This window comes from Physeter macrocephalus, chromosome 19 (genome assembly GCF_002837175.3).
Source record: "Physeter macrocephalus isolate SW-GA chromosome 19, ASM283717v5, whole genome shotgun sequence".
Taxonomy (NCBI): Eukaryota; Metazoa; Chordata; class Mammalia; order Artiodactyla; family Physeteridae; genus Physeter; species Physeter macrocephalus.
This window is the reverse complement of record NC_041232.1, coordinates 54,555,072-54,573,823: the sequence shown is the minus strand read 5'-3', so window position 1 is coordinate 54,573,823 and position 18,752 is coordinate 54,555,072.

The following is an 18,752-nucleotide window of genomic DNA, read 5'->3' as shown; positions in this document are numbered from 1 at the left end:
TGCACACACCCTGAAAGGGGTGGTGTGGGTGGAACTGATATGAGGGTTGGGTGGATAGGTTTGTCGTGGCAAGAAATAAAATAGAAAAAGAAGCAAGGGTAAAGAGGCTCTGTAGCCTGTAGTATAGAAAAAAGCAGAGCTTTCGAGGTCACCTGTGAAATTACAAGCAGCCCTGAAGGACGAGAGAAGGAGGAACTTAACTTGGTGGAAAGGGCCAGGAGGAAAAGGCACCTTCCCCAGACCCCCTTCTTAGTGCAGAGGCACTGCCGCAGCCAGGGACCTCACCAATTTTAGCAAAACAAAGTTCTGTTTGATTAGCCATTTTAATTGCATTGATCAGCAAATTCAGTATAACATCAGTTTATCTGACTTTTAACTCCTACCTCTCTTAATCAACCAGTGTTTTAGGTGGAGTGGCTGGTCATGTCCATTAAAATTGCTGAACCAGCAGCAATTTTTCCAATGATTTGAAAGAAGTTGTGTCTATATCAGGTGGCAAATTAAAGAGTTGAGAGTCTTGTTAAAGAGATGAGAGCATTTTTACATGACTCAGTTCATAAGAATGTATCAGAGTTTGCTTTTATAGTGAGTGAGATGAAGAATGCCCAGGTTTTCAGTCAACCATGTTAGATAAGGTTGTGTTTTCAGGGATATGGTTTGCCTGACTGGAGAAGCAGAGTTACAGGATGAACTATCTAAAATGAAAAGAAAATTCAACTGAGCTCGCAGTCATTTGTAAATAATGATCAAAGTGAGGAACTTTTTTTGTTCAAACCAAGGAGCAGGACACCATGCTCAGAAGGGCCTCCTATTCCACTTAATGTTCTGCTGTTGCCATTTCAAAATTCTTAATATTTTTTGAACAAGGGACTCCACATTTTCATTTTGCACTGGGCTCTACACGTTTTATAGCCAGTTTTGCAGCTGTAAGAAGTGTAGGAAAGAAGATCTTGATATAGAAACCATGCTTAATTTCTTTCCTTTTTAAAAAAGTTTTTATTGATGTACAGTTGATTTACAAAGTTGTGTTAGGTTCAGGTGTGTAGCAATGTGATTCAGTTATGCATATATATATATATATATATATATATATATGATAGGGACAAAATAAAGGGACAAAGTAGGTGAAAAAATAATTAACCCCACTAGGGATTGTAAGTAAAGGAAAAGTATGGGAGACCCCTGTAAGTTAATGATCACTCAAGAAAGCAGGTTTGCTTAACCACAAAACCAAGCAGTAAAAAAAACATGCAACAGAAACATGAGACATGCCCCCAAATAATAAAACAATGGTGGCATGAGACTCACATGCTGCCCAGTGAGCTCAGTAAGTTAATGACCCCTAGGACATGCTCTCTGCATACATAAAAAGCAATAATTTATGGAAAGGTGACATTTCAAAGTGAAAGACCCTCTTTGTATTAAGACCTGAAATAATTTTTCCATAGTGCCATGACAGTCCTGGATTGACCATGTAGGAGCAAGAAGACTCCCCTGCCCAAACTGGAGAAGTTGATAATGGAAGCATGATGTCTACTCATGAATGAGAAAGAAGGTGGTCTTTTCCCCCTCCCTCCCTATTTTTCCTTTGATTATAAAACTAGTCAGCTAAGTTCATGAAGTGAGGCACCCTCTCACACACCCACTTGTCAGCCTCAACGTGTCTTATTCTAATAAATCACTTCTTCTCTATCACTTTCCCTCTTGCTGAATTCTTTCTGCTCTGAGACATAAAGGACTGGAGCTCCTTGGAGCCCCCCAACATACCATTTAGAGGTTCTATATATATATATAGAAAATGTATATATTCTTTTTTAGATTCTTTTCCATTATTGGTTATTACAAGATATTAAGTATAGTTCCCTGTGCTATACAGAAGGCCCTTGTTGGTTATCTATTTTATATATAGTAGTATGTATATTTTAATCCCAAACTCCCTTTCCCCTTTGGTAACCATAAGTTTGTTTTCTATGTCTGAAACCATGCTTAATTTCAAATTAGAGTTTCTAAAATGATGGAACTGGCTTAGAAATCTATACCACTCCCCCCCAGACCTAAACACTTATTTTTACTTATAAAATTAAGGAATTTCCTGGGCTTATTTTTGAAATGATATTCTGGTCCATGTGTGGGGGAAACAAAACAGGAATTATGAATGTAAAATTTCATTAAAATTCTCCCCTTAAACTTTATACAGTATCAGTTCTTTGTTTGGCAGAATACCAGAGAGAAAGTTGCACAACCTGAACAGTTCACATTCACTTTCGTTGTACCAAGCAGGGAAACTGGTTATTTCATTTTCCAGGATATTGAATTGTTATAATTACATTACATGTTATAATAATATTTAAAGAGCTCCCAGTGTTAGGCAGGTGTTTATCTTTTTTTTTTTTTTTTTTCTCAAGGATTTGTGAATGTTGTTCTACCCAAGAACAATTTGGGTAGCAAGTTGTGGGAAAGTTTGGGAGTCCTTGGGAAGGGTTGTTCCTTGACCTACTAAACACACAAATCATCATTCAATTAAAATAACAAATGGGATAATGTTCTCCATTTCCATGACTCTAAGAAAACCACTTTCATCATCAATGTAGATTGTATTCTATCAAAATTAAGAGACTAATTATTAACATTTTTCTCTGTGATTGAGGGCAAAAACTAGAAACCAATAATTTTGTTAAGTAGGGAATTTGGAATTGACCTTTTCTTTATCTGAAGATCAACACAACTTTTTTCTCATTCCCACATTAAAAAATAACAACTGTATTCTGTCGATTTTATTTCTGAAGCATCCCTAGATCTTTCTGTTCATTATTCCAGCTGCCATCATCTTGGTCCAAACCAGATTCATATCTCAACTAGGCTACTGGTTAACATGGGTGTCATTGTCCTTCAGTCTCCCTTCTCTCTAAGCTATTCTTCACATTGCAGCTGATGTGATCCTCTTAAGCCAGAAATCTGATCAGGTGACTTCCTTACTAAAGTCAAACAACTAATGTCTTTTTACTCTGCTTGTAATAAAATCCAAACTCCCCAGTTCAGTACCTAACACCTGACTACTTCACGATCCTCATATTTTATCTTTGGTATTTTCACATTCTATTTTCTTGCTTTACTGAAACTCTTACAGTTTCCCAACTGTGCTATACATTGTTTCCTTATTCACAAAAGATACAATGTTTTTGTCAATTCTGCTTCCTTTTTCACCTCACATACACCCTCCAAATGTGGTTGGCTGACACTTTCTCTTCAAGTCTAACATTCGTGGATCCATTGAACTTATATTCATAAGCTTTTCAATATCTAGAACTTTATAGGCACTATTTTACAGAGAGGAACAAGAAAGAAAAGCCTTTGTTGCATGGAGCTTATATTCTAGTGCTTAAGAGATTAATATAACAGAGAAGTAATATAATAATATCTGGTAATGATTAGTGATATAACAAAAATTTAAATTAATCAAAATAGAAGGTGATGTTTTAGATTGATGACTAAGATGAATTTTCTGAGATGTTTACATTTGAATGTACAAAATGTGCCAATTAAAATAACAAAAAAATGAGCATTCCTGGGATAGAAAACAACAAGAAAAGAGATAAAAATTGCAAGAATTCCTGCATGGTCAGAATTGAGTAAACACAGGCAAGAAGGGTTAAGGAATGTAACTGAGAATCCGAATTTGTAGGAACTGGTAGGTCATGGTGAAGACTTTAAATTTTAGTCTTAAGTGTAATGGGGAACCACTGGTAGGATGAAAATGGGATCATCACATGACGTTTTTAGGTTTTTGAAGCTGCCTCTGACTCCTCTGCGGAGAATATAGTGTAAAGAAAAGAGTGGCAGCAGGGAGGCCAACTAGAAATTAAGTATTCATTGCGGTAGTCCAAGACAGAGGTTCATGTGGCTTAGACAAAGAGTAAGGTAGTTAGATTTGCAAAATATTCACTGATAGAGTTGAAGCTTAACAGAACCAGGCATTATGAATGACTACAAGGTTTTTGCCTGATAAATGGTAAATGATTGTAACATTTTCTGAGAAAGAGATAAAGGATGGGGAAGATTTGTGGGTGGTGGAGAGAGGTATTATATACTTCAGTTTAGAACATAAGAAGTTTCATATGTTGTTGCAGAGACTGGCTAGAAGCTTATCAAGCCCATTCCTTCTTCCTGGGAATATAGTATTAAAATATTAGTCAGCCTCCCTTGCACCTAGGTTGGGACGTAAAGTGTGGGAAGAAGTCACATAAGCCACTTCTGAGCTATTTATCTTGTTTCTATGTTTCTCTGTCTCTCTTCTGAACACCTGAAAGTGAAAGACTCAATACAGAAGAGGCAAATTATGGAAGGGGTGCTCATGAGGAGAGCTACTTGAGGGAGGAGAAGGGGATCCTGAATCTATACTATATTGTATCAATCAGGGTTGATAACATGACAAAAAACACAGTGATATGAACAGGTAACTTTTGATATAAATGATTATTAGCTTATAAAAGAGAATCAGAGGAACAAGAGTTTGGATAGGAAGAATTAAGAGAATTGTAAAGACTATAGAAATAGCAACTATAGGGAGTAGTGTCTATCCCTAGGGATGAGATAGAACACGGAAGGAAGAACCTTCATCATTGGACTAAGATTCAGAATTATTGGTGATATCATGATTTTGGCTCACTGAATGTAAGAAGAATAGATATGGTGCTGCTTTGGCAGAATGTAATGGAAATATACTATCTGGACCTTTCTAGAAATATGGCCTCTATGGTGTCAGGAAAGGTTGCTCACAGCAAGTATCTTACTGAAGATATTTTGCTATTAAACATCCCAACAGAGTTTCTGGAGGAAGCTCCAAGCTGCTTGGTGTTGCTGATGACTATTCACATCAGTAGCCATATGGAAAAGTCATCCACACATTAGGAGATGAGCACAGGAAAAGCCATGGGCACTGCAAGAACCTACTAAGAAGAACTCATTGGAGTCCCAAAATTACTTCCTTCTAAAAGGAAGTAATTTCCTATGATGTCTTCTGTGGACAAAACTTAGCATCATACTGACAAGCAAAGGAAAAATAAAGGGCCCAGTTCAATTTTCATAGATGAAGATATTAAGGGTCATTTTGGAACTGAGAGAAAATAAATTGGTAACAGAACATTACTCCATTGTCTTCTAGCTTGCTGGGTTTCTGACAAGAAGTTGGTTGTAAGTCCTGCCTTGTTCTCTGATTAAAATGTTCCTATTTTTCCCCTCTGATTGTCTTCAAGATATTCTTTGTCTTTTGTTTTCATCAATGAGTAAGATATGTTCAGGAGGCTTTTTTTGGAGGCTGGGGTGATATTTATCCTATCCTGCTTGGTGTTCTTTGAGTATCCAGGATTTGTTGTTTGGTGTCTGTTGTTAATTTTGAAAAATTCTCAGACATTATACCTTCAAATATTTGTAACCTATTTTCTCTCTTTTCATTCTGAGAATACAATCACATATATATTAGAGTATTTGATATTGTCCACAACTCTTGGATGCTCTATTTTTCCCTTTTAAAATATTTTTCACTCTTTCTATCTCTTTACATTTCAGTTTTGGTAATTTCTATTGATCTATCTTCAAGTTCTTTGATTCTCTCCTCCATTGTGTTGAGTCTACTGATAATACCATGGAAGGCATTTTTCATCTCTGATACTGTGTTTTTTTTAGTTCTAGGACTTCCATCTGTCTCTTTCCTATAGTTTCTATCTCTTCCACTGAAACTAACCCTCTGATTTGCACATTGTTCCATATTTCCATTAGAGCCTTTAACACATTAGTCATAATTATTTTAAATTTCTTGTCCAGTAGTTCCAACATCTTTGTCATACCTGAGTTCAGTTGTGATAATTGTTTTCTTTTTCTGAGTATCTTTTTCTTGCCCTTTCTATGCCTTGTTGTTTTTTGTTGAAAGTTAGATGTGTTATATAAATCAATAGAGACTGAGATAACAAGGTTTTAAGCCTGGAAATAAGCAAAAGTTCTGCTAGTCTTCTGATGGAGGCTTTGAGTTAGTTTAGATAAAAATTGGGCTGGGTTTAAAATTTGTTGTTTCTGTTGTTGCTGTAGTTCACCTTTGTGAACTATCACAGGCTTCAGTTAGTGTAGGTGTTTGTTTGTCAGGATAATGTCTATTCAATTTTGAATTTTAAGTCTTCCTTTTGTGCTGTGCCTTGGAGTGGGTCTCTTTGTTCATTCTTTTACCTCTCCTGTGTTTTTTCCAGCAGTATTTGTTGTCTTGAAGATCATTCACTTGATGGTAGAGGCTAAGAGGAAGTATGTTCCCTGTCATTCTGATTAAACCTTTAGGAAGCATTGTGTTCCTTGATCTTGGGGATACAGGCTTATCAGCTCTCTTGCCCTTCCCTCATTTGTAGCTATGGGTCCAGCTTACAATCTTGTCCTTTTGTTTTTCCCCTCCTGTTGTTTTCTCTCAGCTACAGTGATTTTTCCTCAAGGATTCATGATATCAGGGCTTGTTGTCTTTTCCCTCACAGTGTAAGAATTTGTTCCACAGTGCAGAGAGGGGAGAAGAGTCTAGACAGAATTTCCTACTGGTCCTGCATGGCTGCTATTTCCTTTTCTAAGTCTGTACCACAATAGGTACTTTTTAACTTTCTATCTGGTGGTGTTTGTGAAAAAATAGCTTATGACCTCAAAAATTTTGCTTCTCTCAGGTTTTCATGCTGTCCTGTCAACTCATGCTTGGCCTTAACCAAATTATCATCTCTTATAGCTTAAATATTTAGCAGTCTCTATTGCTTCTTCCCAGTATAAGAACATGCTTGCATCATTTCTGTCCCTACAGGAACCAACTCTTTTTAGATTTTTGGGACAATTGTTTGCTCTCCAAATTTGGTACTCTAATTTGTTCAAATAAATGTATGAATTTGAAGTTAGTCTGGCTCTTTTCCTCTGCAAGGATTAGAGTGAATCTTCTATATCTGCAACCTGGGTCAGAAGCCCAAAATTCCACATGTCAGGTTTTTAAAATAAACACTAAATGTATACTTAAGATGGATAGATCTCTAAACATTAAGAAAATATAATGTGCTAAGCAAAACAAATAGTATGACAGAAATTATATAATTTTTAAAACACACTGAGCAATACAAGAGAATATTTATGTATATATTCGTATATTAAAAGTGTAAAAAAAGACTGAAAGAGTCCACAGCAAATTTATGGTAGTGACTACTCTTAAGGAGAAGGTAATAAAATAAATTTCAACTTTATCTGTAATATTCTATTTCTTTTATTTAAGAAAAATAACTTTAATGTCCAACTACCACATGAAATGAAGTATCCTTAAGGCCAAAAGCATCATCTATTCCTTATGATGTGCCACTATGAGCTTAATTAGTAGCTCAGCTACAGAAGCCATTCTGCAAGCAGTCGATAGACAGTTGTCTTTAGTACCCCATAGTTTTGAAGGTATTCCAAATTTATCAGCATAGACCATAGAAGAATTTCATATATTTTAATTTTATGCTCAAGCTCAGCATTCTCCCAATAAACCTCATATTTTTCTTCAGACTCTAGAAAGGGCATTAAGGGAACATTTTTTCTTAAGTGCATGTCATAAGTATACAGGAATTATGTTAAAAATTTAAAAAGTAATTTTATTTTATCTTCACACTAATCTTATTAAAAAAACTATATATAGGGCTTCCCTGGTGGTACAGTGGTTGAGAGTCCGCCTGCCAATACAGGGGACATGGGTTCGTGCCCCGGTCCGGGAAGATCCCACATGCCACGGAGCAGCTGGGCCCGTAAGCCATGGCCACTGAGCCTGTGCGCCCAGAGCCTGTGTTCCTCAATGGGGAGAGGCCACAACAGCGAGAGGCCCGTGTACCACAAAAACAAACAAACAAACAAAAAACTATATATATATATAAAAATATATATAATATTTCTATTTTCCTGACAAGATAAAAGAGACCCAGAGAAATTAAATAACTCGTCTAAGATATGTTTAATAAGATAATAATAATAACAACAACACACATCAGAATCAATTGGAAGACTTGCTAAAATACAGATTGCTGGGCCACATCCCCAAAGGTAGTCTGGGAACCACACTTTCGCAAGTACTGTTTTAGGATAGCTTGATTCTCTCACTTATCTCACCTATGATATGTGAAATATGGACTCCTTACATAGTGAGATATTGTGATTTATATTAAAAAATATACATTTTGTCTTTGTCCCTGTTTCTGGCATTGAGCTCCTAAAGCTCTTGGAATTTCCTCCTTGGTTAGAAAGTAACAAAGGTGTCTTTTGTTATGTTAATGAAGCAACTTTTGGACTACACATAAAAATGGGGACTGGTTGCCAGGAGACTCAACCACATGATTAGAGGGTTGGAACATTTGGTCCCAATCTCTGACCTCCAAGGAGGGGAGAAGGTCTGGAGGCTGATTAATTGCCAGTGGCCAGTGATTTAGTCAATCATGCCTATGTAATGAAATATCCATAAAAATCCAGAAGGATAGAGTTCAAAGAGTTTCTGGGTTGGTGAACACCTGCATACTTGGGGAGATTGGCAGTTTGGAGAGGGCATGAAAACTCTGGCTTTTCCCAATACCTTGCTCTATGTATCTTTTTCATCTGGTTATTCCCAAGTTATATTATTTTATAATAAACCAGTAATCTAGTAAGTAAAATGTTTCTCTTAATTCTGTGACCTACTCTAGCAAATTAATCAAAACCAAGGTGGGGGGCTTTGGAACCTCCAAGCAGAAGGACAGACACACAGGTAATAACCTGGGCTTTCAACCAGTGTCTGAAATTGGGGGAAGCAGTCTTACAGGACTGAGTCCTTAACCTGTGGGATCTGATGCTATCTCTAGGTAGATAGTGTCAGAATTGAGTAGACTTGTAGGACACTGCTGGTATCTGGAGAATTACTGGCGTGGGGGAGACCCTCTTCCCCAACAGTAGGTCTGGGTCCCAGAATCACCTTTTAAATAGGTACCAAGACAGAACAACAATGTCAGTCAATGTATTAAAACATTTTTGATATTTTATCTAAGAGATAAATAGAAGTTTTTTCCCACAGGTACCTAAATGTCTTGTACATTTTCTAGGGTGCATTTTTTCCACTTTGAAGCCCACATGATACACATCTGCAAACCCTAGACCTCCAGAGAGTGCTCTACATGAAAGCTCCCTCCTTTCTTGCAACTACAGCTTTCCTATCAGCTCCCTGCACTTCCTCTCTTCATAACCACTTTAACTCCCTGAAAATGCTTCTTCTCTTTCTAGTCATTTGAGGATGCTTCCTCAGAATTAATTAGCTTTCCAGGCTCCTGTGGGTCTTATAAACTCCATGTTATCTGTTGCCAGGAAAAATGGGTGAGCTGAATTTGGCCACTAGTTGAGTCAGTTAAAATGCCAGAGAGGCCCTCCATACAAGGTCGCTGTTAAAAGTCAGATATATTTCAGAGATATAGGATTAATATCCTGGTTAAAACTCATGCAGTGCCTTCATAAGATATCATAAGTCCTACTCTAAACTTTGACTTCACATTAATTAATTAATTAATCCACCTCTCGATGTGAGTTCTACTGCAGAACTCTCTTGCATTAATGTGATGAGAAAGCACCATGCCCAATAGGTACTCATTGCTAAGAGTCTGCATTCTTGCTGGGGAGAAAAAGTTTACAAATATTAAACCGTTACACAACCATAGGAGGTAAAATTAAAAGTATGTTGGAAAGAATGTGTTATTCAGTAAGTAGTAAAAATATCACATTTTAGTCCACAGAAAGTTCAAGAAATCAGAAGAGGGATACATGTGGGTAAGTAAAGCTCTTAATAGGGTCTTCAGAAACTGAAATGTAGTACTAGAAGTTGTCCTCAGGATCTCCTCAAAGGAAAGATATAAGACCTTTCTCCATCATTATAACTCTCACTCTTTTTCAGTGGTATATAGTTAAAGACATTAGAGAATGGTTGATGATTATGAAAAAGTAAAAATTTAAGTAGGAAAGTTAAATAATAACTATTTTCTTTACTCATTGTATTTTTATCTATGAATATTGGAATGATATAATTATATTATAGAGCAAACCAAATTATTAAAAGTTAATAAAATAATCATTAGTTTTATCTAAATAAGTTAGACCAGTTTTGTCATTGGTTTATACTGAAGATTCATTGCAGTGGTGGAAAGGGCAGTGCATAGTTACAGCTATAATAAATTAAACAAATTAGTGTATTTTAAAGTACTTTGAATGTTTTTAAACGAACTCATTAATTAAGTAACTGTGAAAACAACTCTGCTTTTCTGTGTATGATGAAGCAGATACCAAGTACTTTAGGTATTGAGAAAATGGACCAACTCAAGCAAGGAAAGCCAAAAGAACCTGAATTCCTTAAACTTTTAGAAAAAAATAACAAAAATGAGGTGAAGGGAAATATTATCAGTGAAGGCTTTCCCTCTGTTTCTCCTCTTATCTTCTCTTATATAGGAATGCATGGGTGACAACAGGAGTTAGATGTCCAGTTTTATACTCTTAATTATCTTGTTTCAAAACTTAATCTTTATTACTGTACCCCTCAAAAATAATAACAATAAATAAAAACAACAAAAAGAAGGGGAAAAAAAAGGAGAGCCCTGTCAAAATCCATTTTCTTCTCTTTGTTGAACTCCTGGTGGGACATTTGTATTCATGTCATTCTTGGTTCCTCTCAACTCTCTTCCTTGCAGGAGTGCCTGTTTTGTCCCTGTGCAGAAAAGATAGCACATTAAGTGTTAAAATGGGATATGCCTCACATCTCAGATGATTATTGTGTCAGTATTACTAGGAAACATAGTCAGTAAGAATCAAACCCCAATGATTTCACCTCTTCCCCACAAGCCCGCCTTGCCTCCTGCCTGAAAGAATTCACTCCAGCAGCTCCCTCTAGTACTTGAATCACATGGGTCAGTGCTGAGAGTGACAAGTCTGTGTGTTGTCCTGCTATAAGGGGTGAGATCTTATCCACAGTCAAGAGCATTAATATGTCTCTTGGGTTTTATATTTCTGGAGAGCAAAGAATAAAATGTAACTAGAGAATCATTTTTCAGTGAGCTTGAAACCCACACTACAATCTATTTCCTCTATGGAGGAAATACACAATTAAGTGGAAGACAAAGAAATAAAAACAACAAGGACAATTTATTGTTCCTTAAATGTGGGAAACTGACAACAAAAAACACAATGTGTTCAGCCAATTCAATTAATTGTCTATAATGTAATGGGAAGATTCTTAACTGGCCATAATAAAATAAATCTGTCTTCTCTAGTGACCAAATAAATTAAAGGGAAGGAGAGTCCACAATCAAGTTAAGGTTATTATTGTTGAATGGTATAGATAAAAGATAATTTAAAACCAATTAACTATAACATCCTCATCCTTGTCTCAATTAGTCCGGTAAGAATGATGAGATATCACCTTGATTTGCATGATAATTATGTTGGTAGAACACATGATATGGATAACAGCCTTCATGACCTCCAATAAAATTGTTACTTGAATCTGCCACATCAATAATTAAAATGTTTTTCTATCAACAACCAAGTCAGAGCTTTTTCTTCCAAATAAGATGGCCAAATATGATATGTTTATATGTGGAATTTTAAAACATATATATATTACAAATGAATTTATTTACAAAACAGAAATAGACCCAGATGTAGAAAACAAACTTATGGTTACCAAAGAGGAAAGAGGGGTAAGGGATAAATTAGGAGTTTGGGATTAACATATACACACTACTATGTGTAAAATAGATAACCAACAAGGTTCTACTGTATAGCACAGGGAAAAATACTAAATATTTTGCAATAACCTACAAGGGAACAGAGTCTGAAAAAGAATATATATATATGTAAAATGTATTTATATTATTTTTATTTACTCATATATTTATTCATTTTATAAACTGAGACACTTTGCTGTACACCTGAAAATAACACAACATTGTAAATGAACTATACATCAATTAAAAAAAAAAGATGGAGTAATAGGGACTGGTTTTAAATTTCCACATGAAATAACAGAAAATGAAAGAAGAAGAAAAAAAGAAACCCCAGTTTCCAAGATATTAGACATCAAGTAATGAAGGACAGTGATATCTGTGATATGAGGGCAGGAAAGGAAGTTGAACCCTATGACTACTCCAGTTTACTGCCTGGCAAATGTTTCTAGGCTGTAGTGCAGGCAGAAGAAACCCAGGCAATGGCTAGTTGTCTCTCAGAGCTTAGGAGACAGACCTGGGAACTCAGAGAGACCAGTATATCTAGGGTATAAAGAGCATATTACCAGAGAGGATAAAGTGGCACAGAGAGATAACTCTGGATATCTGAACAGGATTCACCTTAAATAATAAATAGAGTACTGGTCAGAGCATGTGTGTGAAGAAATTACACAAGGCCAGGAAAAGAGACCAATAAGATAAAAGGAAACAATAATCAAAGCACACACATGGCTGGTCATAATGTCCGTTCTCTGTAGCCAGAGTGGTAAACCTCATAATTCACAGGACCTCTTTGACCATTAAGAAGTACTTGCCATAAAAGTGGGGGAAAATTTAACCTACACCAAATGCTGCTTTAGTACTACCCAACAAAGCACTTAAAAAGCATGATCAAAAATGATCAAATAACTTCATCCAGTACACACAAAAATAATATCTATAAAATTACAAAAATATCCAGCACCCAACAAGGTAAAATTCACAAAGTTTTACATTGAATAAAAAATTACTGGGCATGAAAACTTGGAAATAAATTCCATAAAGGAGGGAAAACATGATCCATCAAAACTGAGCCATAAATTAGATGACAAAACTGATAGAAAATGGCATTAAAATGGTTATTATAACTATATTCTATATGCTCAAGAAGATAAAGACTGAACATATTAAGGAGAGACATGGAAAATATAAAAAGACACAAATCAAACACTAAGAGATGAAAATTATTATGTCTGAGATCAAAAATACAATATATAGGATTACTCAGCAGATTAGATAAGCAGAAAAAAGTGGTGTACTTGAAGACATAACAATAGAAACTATGCAAAATAACAAGAAATATAGAGAACAAATTAGTGGTCACCAGTGGGGAGAAGAAAGTGGGAAGGAACAATATAAGGGTAGGAGATTAAGAGCTGCAAAGTACTGTGTATAAAATAAACTACAAGGATATATCGTACAGCACAGAAAATATAGGCAATATTTAATAATAACCATAAATGGAATATAATCTATAAAAATTTTGAATCACTATATTGTGCACTTGAAACTAATATAATATTTTAAATCAACTACACCTCAATAAAAAAGGAAAAGAAAAAGAGCTGAAAAACAAACAAGGAAACTAAAAAGTACAAGTAGCCAGGCAATCAAGAATATAGACAATTTGAACAACATTATTAATCAACTTGACCTAATTGACATTTATAGAACATTTCACTTCAAAACAGCAGAAGTCTCAAGTGCATAGGCAACGTTTACAAAATGAGTTCATATTCTTTGCCATAAAACAACTCTTAATCAATTTAAAAGGAATCAAGTCATACAAAGTATATTCTTGGACCACAATGTCATTAAGTGAGATATGAATAAAAAAAAAGAAAATGAGGAAATGTAAAATATTTGTAAAAATATTTGTAAATAACACATTTATAAACAACCTAAGATTAAAAACTTAAGTAAAAAAGAGAATCAGAATTTAGTTAATTCTAGTTAGAATTTACTCAAAATTAGTATTTTGAACTGATGAGTAGCAGAAACTCAATATATCAAAATTTGTGGTATACAACTAAGGAAGTACTTACAGGGAAATTTATAGCAATAAATGACTATTTTAGAGAAGAAGAAACCCCCAAATCACTAACTTCAACTTCTACCTTAGGAATCTAGGAAAAGAAAGAAAGTAAATAAAGCACCAAAAAACAGAAAACAAGATAAATCCTTAACAAAGTCTAGACATATTCACAGGTTCCAGGGATTAGGATGTGGACATATTTAGGAGTCATTTTTCAGCTAACTATGAATAATTACTTTCATATACTAGAAGGACTTGTTTAAATCTGTCTCATCAGTGAAACAATATGCTAAAGGTCAATTAAATGGTGCTTTCAGTGTTCTAAATGAACCACTTCATGAACCAAGAATATTATACTCAACCAACATATAAACAAATTATAAGATTTAAAAAAATATTGTCAGACATGTAAGAAGTGAACTTTTTTTTCATGGACTTGCTTAAAAATTTGTAGTATTTCCAGGAAAAAAAAAGTTAAAAAATCCAAGAAAGAAAGTGACATAGAAATCACAAAAATACATACTACACTGAAAGTACAATATGAAGAAATCCTGTGACTGAGAATATTCCTAAAATGTAATTGGAACACATTAGAAGAGAAAGGGCTCTGGAAAAGATGGCTTTAGGAAAGAAGTACCCAATGTATAATGAAAATGGTTGGAGGATGCACCAACTCAGGGATCTAATAGAGGAGATTGACCTTAATATTTTAGGATGAGAGTGTTGAAACTCATGTTTCAAATATAAATATAATCAATAAACTTGGGCTATATCTTCACAAACAAGTGAGAGCACTTCTATGCATCTCAAATACTCATGCATTAATTACCAAAAAGTCAAGAAAGCAAGCTATAAAGGAAGCCTCAATAGTTCAAAATGTTAATATCACAATTATTATGTATTTTAATCACCATCCAATAAAATAAAAAAAAAATAAAAACATAGTTTAGTAGATCCCATATGTTGGGGCAGCTAAATAGCATATAATTAAATAATTCTTGTATTTAAAAGAAATTATAAAATAATTAAGAAATACATAGAAGTAAATGGTAATAAAACACAACCTGTCAAGATCTGCAGAATGCAGAAGATTTACTTAGATGGAAAAGCATAAGTAACAAGAAAAAGTAAAAATAAAAAACAAAATAAAAGTAGGCACTCAAATATTTGAAGGAAAACAATAATACTAACCCATAAAAAGGAAATAGAAGAAAGAAAATAACAAAGAATTAAAGGAATAAATCAACAAAATAAATAATAAAAATGATAGGAAAATTAACAATAAAATTCTGGTCTTTTGAAAAGTTTAGCAAAATAAGAAGAACTCTCATAAGACTGAGAAAGAAGGCAGACAATGCAAATTAAACAAAATACTAAAATGAAATGAAAACTAAAGAGGACAATTATAAAATGTTAGGCCTTACATTTAGAACCCTAAAAAGAAATGGATAAATTCCTTAAAAATATATAAAATGTTCATCTTGATGAAAGAAAAATTATTGAAAAGTAATAAAGAAATTGAAATCTTAGTCAAAATTTTGCCTTTCCTCTGAATTCAGGCACAACTAACTGCTACCATATTTTAAGTAACAGATAATTTCATATGTATATTATTTACATGATAGATAGATGATAGATAGATAGATTTACTTATATTTCTTCCCCCTAGAAATAGAATAAAAATTGCTCAGCTCATTTATGAGGCTAATATAATTTTGATCCTACAGTAAGTAGATAAAGTCAATTAAACAAAATAGAAATACAGGCTTATTTACCTATGAAGAGAATAGAAATTATACTAAATAAAAGAAACAAACAGTATATTAAAACTGTATTTCACAATCAAGCTTGGTTTATACAAAGAATATAAAGATAATCCAATAAAGAAAATCTATCAGTGTAATCTGCCTTAAGAGTAGAATAGAATGTTGAAAAGTTATTTGATTATTTCAACAAATGTAGAATAATCTTTTGATGAAATTCAGCATCTCTCAGTAGTAACAAGTATTTTCAGGACCCAGATCTTGATTTTGAAATGTCATCTTACAATTAAAGGAAACAGAAACCCTTGGAGAAAATGCTGATTGTAAAGGTTAGGCAGAGAAAATAGAAGATGAACTAGGAACAGTTTCTAGGACCAGAAAATAAAGAAGTAATGAAAATAAATAAATAAAAGAATAAGGCATGTCAAAAAGACCAGGAACCAACCTGAAAGAGTTCCCAAAGGCCAAAGCTCAGATTGAAGCAACAACAAACACACACAAAAAAATGTGTATATAACACAAAGAATAAAATAAATATGCATGAGGCCAATAATTAAATGACTGAATAAACTAATGAAGTAGAAGAGACAAATTTTTCTTACAAAAGAATTCCAAATTATGTATGTAGACACTGCCCCCTCCAGATGGTAAAGCTTAATCATTCCCTCACCTCCCCCACCCCCTTGAGTGTACGATGGGGTTAGTGTTTTCCTTACATAGAATAGAGTATAAACAAGAGTGAGGGGGAAGGGAGGATGTTACTTTACAGTGGAAAAAACCTGGCAACAGAACCTTAACTGAGTGATACAAGTTAACATCACCAGTGAGAGCATGTGGTTATTATATACCCTGGATATATGATAACCTAGCCACTCATGAGAAAATAAATCAGACAAACCCTAATTAGGAAAAATTCTGCAAAATATTTGACCAATACTCTTCAAAACCAACAAGATCATGAAAAACAAATCGTGACTGACAAATTATCACCAACCAGAGGAGATCAAGTAGGCAAGGCAACTAAATACAATGTAGCAACCTGCATTGGGTCCTGGAACAGGAAAAAGATGTTAATGGAAAAATGTTGATATTTGAATAAAAGTTGAAGTCTAGAAAATAGTTATGCAATATTGGTCTTTAATTTTCACAAATGTTCCACGATAATTAAGATCTTAAAATTAGAGAATATTTGGAAATTCTCTGTACTATCTTTGCAACTTTTATATAAACATAAAATTGTTCCAAATAAAGATTTTATTTTAAAATAAAACATTTTATTGGCATGTAGTTGTTCATAGTAGTCTCTTATGATCCTTTGTATTTCTGTGGTGTTGGTTGTAACTTCTTTTTCATTTCCAATGTTATTGATTTGGGCCCCCTCTTTTTTTTTTCTTGGTGAGTTGCTATTGGTTTCTTAGTTTTTATTTCATTTATTTCTGTTCTGATCTTTATTTCTTTCCTTCTACTAACTTTGGGTTTTTTTCCTTCTTCTTTCTCTAATTCCCTTATGTGTAAGGTTAGGTTATCTATTTGAGATTTTTGTTACCTGAGGTAAGCTTGTATCACTATAAACTTCCCTCTTAGAACTGCTTTTGCTCTGTCGCATAAGTTTTGGATCATTGTGTTTTCATTTTCATTTGTATTGAGGTATTTTTAAATTTCCTTTTTGATTTATTCAGTGATCCATTGGCCATTCAGTACCATATTGCTTAGCCTCCATGTGCTTGTGATTTTTGTAGTTTAATTTTTTTTTTTTAATGTGGACGATTTTTAAAGTCTTTATTGAATTTTTTACAATATTGCTTCTGTTTTATGTTTTGGTTTTTTGGCCATTTGGCATGTGTGATCTTAGCTCCCTGACCAGGGATCAAACCTGCACCCCCTGCATTGGAAGGTGAAGTCTTAACCACTGGACTACCAGGGAAGTCCACATGTTTGCGTTTTTTATTTTTTTTCTTGCAGTTGATTTCTAGTCCCATAGCATTATGGTTGGAAAAGATGCTTGATATGATTATAATATTCTTATATTAACCAAGGCTTTTTTTGTGGCAGAGCATGTGATCTATCCTAGAGAATGTTCCATGTGCACTTCAGAAGAATGTGTGTTGCCAATAAAATGGACAACATAGAAGAACCGGTGAAATACTTGGAAAGGTACAATCTCCCAAGCCTGAACCAGAAGAAACAGAAAATATGATCAGACCAATTATCCATAATGGAATTGAATCAGTAATTTAAAAACTTCCATCAAACAAAAGTGCAGAACCAGACAGGTTCACAGGTGAATTCTATCAAACACCTAGAGCAGAGTTAACATCTAACCTTTTCAAACTAATCATAAAATTTGCAGAGGAAGATACACTCCAAACTCATTCTATGAGTTTCTATGTTATCACCTGATAACAAAACCAGACAAAAATATCACCAAAAATAAGAAAATTACAGGCCAATATCACTGATGAACATAGATGCAACATTTTTCAGCAAAATCCAACAATACTTTAAAAGGATCATACATCATGATCAAGTAAGAATTGTCCCAGGGATGCAAGCATTTTTCAAAATTCATGAATCAGTCAATGTGATACACCATATTAACAAATAGAAAAATAAAAACCATATGATCATCTCAATAGATGCAGAAAAGTTTTTGTTGAAGTTCAACATCCATTTATGATAAAAACTCTACAGAAAGTTGGCATAGAGGGAATATAACTCCATATAATAAAGGCTATATATGAAAAAAACCGACAGGCAATATCATACTCAATGGTGGAAATCACTTCTTCTAAGATCAGAAACAGATAAAGATGTCCATTCTTACCACTTATTTAATGTTGTTTTGGAAGTCCTAGCCACAAAACTCAAATAAGAAAAAAAGAAATAAAAGGAATCCAAATTGGAAAGGAAGGAGTAAAACTGTGATTGTTTGCAGATGACATGATACTATACATAGAAAATCCTAAAGATGTCACCCAAAAATCACTAGAGCTCAAAAATGAATTCAGTAAATTTTCTGGATACAAAATTAATATACAGGAACCCATTGCAATTCTATACACTAACAATAAACTAGCAGGAAGGGAAATTAAGGAAACAATCCCATTTACCATCACATCAAAAAGAATAAAATACCTAGGAATAAACCTACCTAAG